Consider the following 7,849-nt stretch of genomic DNA (forward strand, 5'->3'; position numbering starts at 1 on the left):
GGAGTCTTTGCGGTTTTCTACATAGAATATCATGTTTTCTGTGAAGAGTGATAGTTATACTGCTTTCACGCCAATTTGTATGCCTTGTTTTTCTTTTTTGTGGTCTGATTTCTGAGGTTAGGACTTCCAGTACTATGTTGAACAAGTGGTGAGAGTGGATATCCCTGTTGTGTTCCTGACCTTAGAGGAAAAGCTTTCACATTTTCTGCAGTAAGAATGATATTAGCTGTGGGTCTTTCATATATGGCCTTTCTGATTGTTGAAGTATGTTCCATTTATCCCTGCTTTCTTCAGGGTTTTTATCAAGAAAAGATGCTATATTTTGTCAACTGCTCTCTATAAACCTTCCTTTGTAATGATAGTAGCCACTATATTAATTAATTGAATTTTTGGATTTTCACGTATTTTTTATACTTTTGGATAACACTTTTCAACTGAGTACTTTTGAAGAGACTATAGGGTTTTTGTTGTTGTTGATTTACTTTTGAGAGAGAGAAGGAGACACAGAATCCAAAGCAGGATCCAGGCTCTGAGCTCTCAGCATGGATCCAGACGTAGATCTTAAACACACACACTATAAGATCATGACCGGAGCTGACTTCGGACGCTCAACCAACTGAGCCACCCAGGCACCCAGAAGACTGTATTAGTTTTAATTCAAATAGGAATCAGTCATATGTCAATTGTCAATAACATTATATGTGTATTTGTTGTGTCAATATTACCCATACATTTTCGGTATATGACTTATCCTGTTTGTTTCTTTTCATGGTAATTTGTCAAAGGTTATTTCACCCTGGGTAGCCTCTCATATGGTATTCTTGTCATCACCTACTTTAGGGTGAATTTATATTCTTTTTTGTGTAGCAAACGGGTTTTTTAATTTAAAGTAAATTTTTTTACCTTGGGTTGGTAATCTTATTTATGTGAGTTCTTCGTTCCAAAACCCTGGGAAATGAGTATGATATGTTCATTTATCGAGGAGGGTTTGGTTGCTGGGTGAGCCTTCCTGGGAGTAGAGATTTTTTTCTCTTCTTTTGCATTATCTTAAAAATAATATTAAAGGGGCGCCTGGGTGGCGCAGTCGGTTAAGCGTCCGACTTCAGCCAGGTCACGATCTTGCGGTCCGTGAGTTCGAGCCCCGCGTCAGGCTCTGGGCTGATGGCTCGGAGCCTGGAGCCTGTTTCCGATTCTGTGTCTCCCTCTCTCTCTGCCCCTCCCCCGTTCATGCTCTGTCTCTCTCTGTCCCAAAAATAAATTAAAAAAAAAAATAATAATAATATTAAGAATATTAGAGGTGAGGGCACAAGTATACACAGCAGAGTGGGAGATAGTAAAGAAGGCTGAAATAGAGGCTCTGAGGAAAATTTGATGGGCCAATCATTTGCATTTGTGTATTTGGTCAATTTGAATGTGTAGACTGTCAATGGACATCCCAGAACCGGAAGATGAGATGTGACATATTACCTTGGAGGCACAGTTTGAACCAGAATGGTGAAACTGACTCCCCAAACTGTAAGTCCTTTCTCTCCTCTATGTGAGTCTTAATGTCAGGAAAGAATGAATGCCAACTTGGGCCGCCCAGCAGGTAGAAAAGTCAGGAACTCTGTTCTCAAAAGGGAAGATCAGAGACGAGCAGTGGAGCTGTGGAGAACAATTTTGTGGTGTAAGAGGTAATTTTTGACAGAATCTGAAGGGACAAGTCTCTGTTAGACTCTTCATGCTCCATGTAGGCAGAGGTACTATTGGTGATCCATAGTGTGGGGCAGCTGAGCTGTGTACCCACAATACTAGGTCTGAAGTATGAAACAGGCAACTGGGAACGTGAGAAGTTCCACTAGAGAGGTGGGACTGATGGTTGGCTTATGAGTTTCTACTACACAGGGTTGTCCTGGGTAGCCAGACCCCACTCCCCATCCTTCTCTGCGGTCCTGTGCATTGTGGGAAGGGCCTCATCCGGCTGCTGGAGGGCTTCACCTGCATTCTCTTTGTGAACATGTGGCAACTTTGGCAACAGGAAAGACTGAATTGGGAGAGGACATCAAAAACTCTTGGTGTGATAAGGGTGTCTAGGTGACTCAGTCAGTTGAGTGTCCATCTTCGACTCAAGTCATGATTTAGCAGTTTGTGGTTTTGGGGGCTGCTTGGGGCTCTGTGCTGTCAGCCCAGAGTCTGGAGCCTGCTTCAGATTCTGTGTCTCCTTGTCTCTCTACCCCTAACCCACGTGCACTCTGTCTTTGTCTCTCTCAAAAATAAATGAACATTAAAAAGAAGAAGAAGAAAAACTGGGTGTGGTTACAACATTGTTCAGAGGGAGGACTGGTCTGGACATAGGCTCTGGTGTCAGTTTATCAAAAATGTGAACTCAGGTGTGTGGCCTTGGTTGAGATGAGTTTCAAGGCTGGTGCCCTGGAGAGCTGGGATGGTGGGAAAAGGAGCATATGAATGCAGGTTTTGGCCCTGGAGGAGTTGTTGGTGCCGCCCATCCTTTGTGCACATGTACAACATTTGTTGGGGAAACTGTCGGTGCAGGAGGTGTGGAGAGCCTAAACCAAGGGTGAAGTCTGGGCAAGGGAGGCAGAGTCACTCTGGTGTCCTAGGTGCCTGTGCAAAGGGGATGGTGAGATGCTGGGAAAGGTGTCATCCTGAGTCTTCTGCCCAAGTTGCAAGGGGGCAAGGTGTTCAAGCCACGTGTGAAAAGCGATCAAAATAAAAAGGGGTACTGTGTAGGGTTCAAAGATGAATTGATGTACATTCCAGTTTTCAAGACTTCACTTGGCTCTTTGATTTGTCTATTCAAATACGCATGGTCTATCTGTAGGAAGTTGTGGTAAGGTTTTTACAGAGACGATGTGGAAATAAAGCAAGGGCAGTGTTTGATTGGATATATCTTAAGCATTTCCCTTCTTTTTGGGAGACCTAACTGACTGCAATTATTTGGTCATATTTTTTTCCATTCAAGTACAATACTGAGAATTAAGTTGTGGTTTCCTTAGAGAGGCTACCAAAGCATTAGAGCCTCCTCAGGTTATGGCTTCACTATTTATTTAACAGTGGAAACACATTTGGTAGGATACTACCAGATTTATATTTTTTATTGTTGTTGCTGTCATTGTGTTGTTTGTTTTTCTTTTCATTTCATTGTTTTATTTTTTTTTTTTTTTTTTTTTTGAGAGAGAGAGAGAGAGAGAGAGAGGACAAGCAGGGTTAGAGCAGCAGAGGATAGAGAGAGTCTTACCAGGGACCATGCTCAGAGTGGGGCCCAACTCACAACTGGATCCCACAACCCTGGGAATATGAGCTGGGCTCCAAATTCCAATTAGTTTTCATCTGACTGAACCACTAGGGCACCTTGTTTGTTTGTTTGAATCCATTTACCAGTGTGATTAACCAAGTGTCCACCCATTGTAAGAATGGTTCTTATGGTACAAAATCCCATGTCCCAGAACCACCCAATTAAGTTACATGTATACAAAGCAAAGATCCACATTTCAACGTGTGTGTGATAACAGAAGACAGATACATTCAACCGTGCAGTTGTATAAAAAAGAGTGTTTCCACATGGAGGTTTTCCTTACAATTACCTTGGGATATGAGGTGTTTCTGTGTTGCAGTAGATCTGTTTCTACCTGTGTGAAAATATCACCTTCATGTAGCATGGTTAAGGAAAGCATTTGATAAGGTCGATGTGACAATACTTATATAAACGTTGAACCAAGTGCAAAATATTTTAGTGTCTTTGTGTTAAACAATTACAAATACAATTTACATACACTGTGAAACTGCATAGTAGGCAGGATCCACCTCAACCTGACAAACTGTTAAAAGATCGATCTATTATTGATGTAGGTAATTAATGGAGATTTTTACTTGATTTAAATACTTTATGAGTTTATCATTTTCATTTGACAATTAATGACATGTATATATGTAGTTATTTCTATAACTACCATAATCCATTGCATGCATTGAGGAGCTATAAAAACATAATTCTGTTGTTAATAAGCCTGAAATCCAGTGGACTTGGCTGAGCTTTCTGTGGAGGACACTCTAATGTTAAAATCAAGATTCATTAGGCATTGGATCTACTTGGGAACGTCTACAAGAGCAGTCACTTCCAGGACCATTCAGGTTGTTGCCAGAATCCATTTTGTTACCATGGTTTCCACATGATCTCCATGGGCACACCTTGTGCGTGGTATGTCCAAAGAAGAGAAAAAGTGTTGAGTCTCACTGTTTACTCAAGATTTCAACTGTTGTCCTTCATTGTCTATTCAGTTGAAAGGATTACTGGGTGTTTTAAAGAAGTAAGGTTTTTTCCTCATGGGCTGAAATTCAAAACCGTTCACAATTGTGAAATCAGAGAATTAATGGGTAGAATGAATTCATGACATACAATGGACCCTGCAATTGTCATCTCCCCCAGCTCCACCCCTCTCCTCCTTTCTGTCCCACATTGTGACCTCAATCTCTCCACTCCTGGAGCCTATAGATATCCATGAACCCTGACTTTTCTCTGCAAATGACACTTCTAGTCTGCATTGCTCTTCTCAGTCCATCAGATGCATTTTATTTGGCTATGTTTATTTAATTTTGAGAAAGTTTGAGCAGAGGAGGGGCAGAGAGTGAGGGGGACAGAGGATCTGAAGTGGGCTCAGCCCTGACGTGGGGTTCAAACCCATGAACCGTTAGATCAAAACCTGAGCCGATGTTGGACACTCCACCTACTGAGGCACCCCGGCACCTATATTTCTTTCTCATTTAAAAAAGAAAATAACATGTTCATTTGCTTTGGAGAAAGCGTGAGCAAGGGACAGGCAAAAGGAGAGAGCGGCAGGGGATCCGAAGCTGGCTCTGCATGACAGCAGCAAGCCCTATGCCATCAGGTGTATTTAGACCTCTAAACCAACAAAGCACGTTTCACGTGATCCCAGAGCCCTCATCCCGAATTTCCTCCCCTTCCACTGCCCCTTAATACTCCATCTCCATTCTTTCCTCCCTCCCCATTCCAATACGTCAGCCCACTTCTTGTGTATTTTATGTCCACAGCTCTCGTATGCCAGCCAACATTTATCAGGAGTCCTTAGTTTCCTCATGACCCTGCACTTATTATCCCCAACCCTACACTTCCTGACTCTTTCTCATGATCCCTCTAGCCTCCTGATGCCCACCGTTCTCCCAGCTCTCAAGGTCCCCATTCACCCATGCTAACTCCCTGTGCCCATGATGTTTCCTAGGCATCATCTTTTCTTTCCACTCTTTCTCTGGTTGAGCACTGAATTCTCTCCGGACTCCATTCACAGGCAACTACCTCCTTTCCATCCCTATGTTCTTTAACCCTTCATAGGCAGAAAACGTTTGTATGCTCTCAACCCAACCTTGCCACTTCACTGCCTTTAGCCAATTAATTTGTCATCCATTATCCCCCTCCTTCCTAGGATTTCTTTACCCTCTCATTCTCTCCACCCATATAGCCCAGCCTTACTGTCCCTGCCTACACTCCACTCCCAACCTCAAACTGGTAGTGCACCTTAACCCCTCAGTCATATTTCACAACCTAGTGCCTTTTAGCCTTAGTGTGAGTTACATAGCGTGCGTCAAATAAATATGCCCAAGTGCTAACCCTCAGTACCTGTAATAATACCCTTATCGGGCAGTAAGTTCTTGGCTTTACATTAAAATGAGGTCATGCTAGATATGGGTCAATCTTACTCCAATGTCTGGTATCCTTATAAGAAAAGAAAAATGAAGACACACACAGAACAAGGTGTGATGATGAAGGCAATGGTGGAGTGAGATACATCAACAAACCAAGCCAGGCCAGGGACAGCTGGCAGTCCCCAGGAGTTAGAAAGAGCCAAGTCTCACTTCTTGAGGTACAGTGTGGCCCAGCCAGCTGCTCGCTTCAGACTTCAAGAAACTCCAGAACTGTGAGACAGTAATTCCTCAGTGTGCTTAGACTAAGAGACCAATGCGGCATTGCTCATTTTAGCCAGCCTATATTGTATATATGCAGCATATTATCTACACAACTGACTATGGACACAAGTTATTTTCATGTCTTGGTTATTATGAATAATGGGGCATGTTGCTTAGTTTTTACATATTTGTGAGTTTTCTAGTTTTGTCGTTTTACCTGACTCTAGTTTCATGCCATTGTGGTTGAAAAGCTGCTTGATGGGATTTCACTCATAAGTTTATTAAGACTTGCTTTGTGTGCCAACATATAATCTATACTGGAGAATGTTCTGTGTCCGTGTGAGAAGAATGTGTTTTCTGTTGCTGTTGGATGCAATGTTGTAGGTCCGTCTGCTGAATGTCCTTGAAGTCCGATGTTTCCATCTTGATGTTGTGTCTGAATACTCAATCCATTATTGAAAGTGCAGTGCTGAAGTCCTGCTGTATACATATACAGGTGCTTTTATGCGGGGGGTGGGGGATAAATATTTATACAAGTTCTATCCTTTGGTGGAATTCATTCCTTTATTTTTGGAGTTTTGTTCTTAGCAAAAGCAGCTTATATTTATTTCAAAACACTATAAAAGTTGAGTATATATCTATAAAAGAAAATTGATTTAAAAATAAGTGATGTGTATGTATCCAAATGTGACCAGATCAACACAACAATTCAATGCACAATAAGACTATTATGTAACTCGTGGAACAAAAAGCAAGACACAACTAAATGGTTTCTCAATACAAATGCTACACACATTTACAAACCTACAGCTGTAATGTAACACAAAGAAATCCTAAGTCCATGGGATAGCTACCTTTCTCCTACATTAAAGGAGTGAATGTCTTCTATGTAGTAAAGAGACATATGATGTATAAAAACCTTAGTCACATGTAATGTAATCTAAAATGTGGGACCCAAGTGGAATGTAAGATTAGCTTATGGGAAGATGTACATTTCAGAAAGAACTCAACTTGAAATAAATCTGCTATATTGACACGGTGACCCATAAAAAACCCATCATTGCAAATGTATACACAGAACTGCCCAGAAATATCAGAAATCTTACTGAGAGGTATTATGGTTGAAATAAAAAATAACTTGCTTGATGGGTTTAAAAGAGCACATAGCAATGAAAATCATATAACAATGTGAGTGAAAAAAAACTGCAAGATATAATAGCATGATGTTTGAAAAGTGAATAATCTGGGAAAGATGTATTAGCCTGTACAAGTTGGTTTTGATGAACTATTGGCTGCTTTTGCAGTAAATTACCAAGATTGTCATTGCAACAGTATTTTCCCACACACTTCAAAATCTGGAAGCAATAGTCTTTCTCACATTGTCATTTAGCGTTCTTTTTTTCTTTTTTCCCCAGCCCTCTAAAAGTAGCAATCGGTTTTTGAATATCAAGTAGCCATTTCGAGGAGTCATAAGATACGGATGTTCAGAAACATAACACAAACTACAATTCAGGCATCTGCACAAACACCACCCACACTTACGGAAAAAGGTGTTTCTTTTCAATGTGTCAGTACGTGAGTTAAAAAACCATACTATTATTGTCTTCCAAAACCAAAATGGGGGCAAACTTTGTTGCCATTTTGCCAAACAGCACATTAACTAAAATTCTGCACAAACTGACCCGTTTGTTTAATACTGACCTTTGCCGCGTCTTATTATAGTCCTTGCATTCAAGTCTATTTTGTCTGAAGGATAGCTACCCCATTTCTTTGGGTTTCCAATGGCATGCAATATCGTTTTGAATATTTGCACTTTCAGGCTGAGTGTGTTCTGAAAGCAGATGGGAGTCCCATGAAGGCAGCATAGCATTGGGTCTTGGATCTCTTTCCATTCAGCCAATCTCTATCTTTTGATTGGGGAATTTAGTCC

This window comes from Panthera onca, chromosome E2 (assembly GCF_046562875.1).
Source record: "Panthera onca isolate mPanOnc1 chromosome E2, mPanOnc1 haplotype 2, whole genome shotgun sequence".
Classification (NCBI taxonomy): domain Eukaryota; kingdom Metazoa; phylum Chordata; class Mammalia; order Carnivora; family Felidae; genus Panthera; species Panthera onca.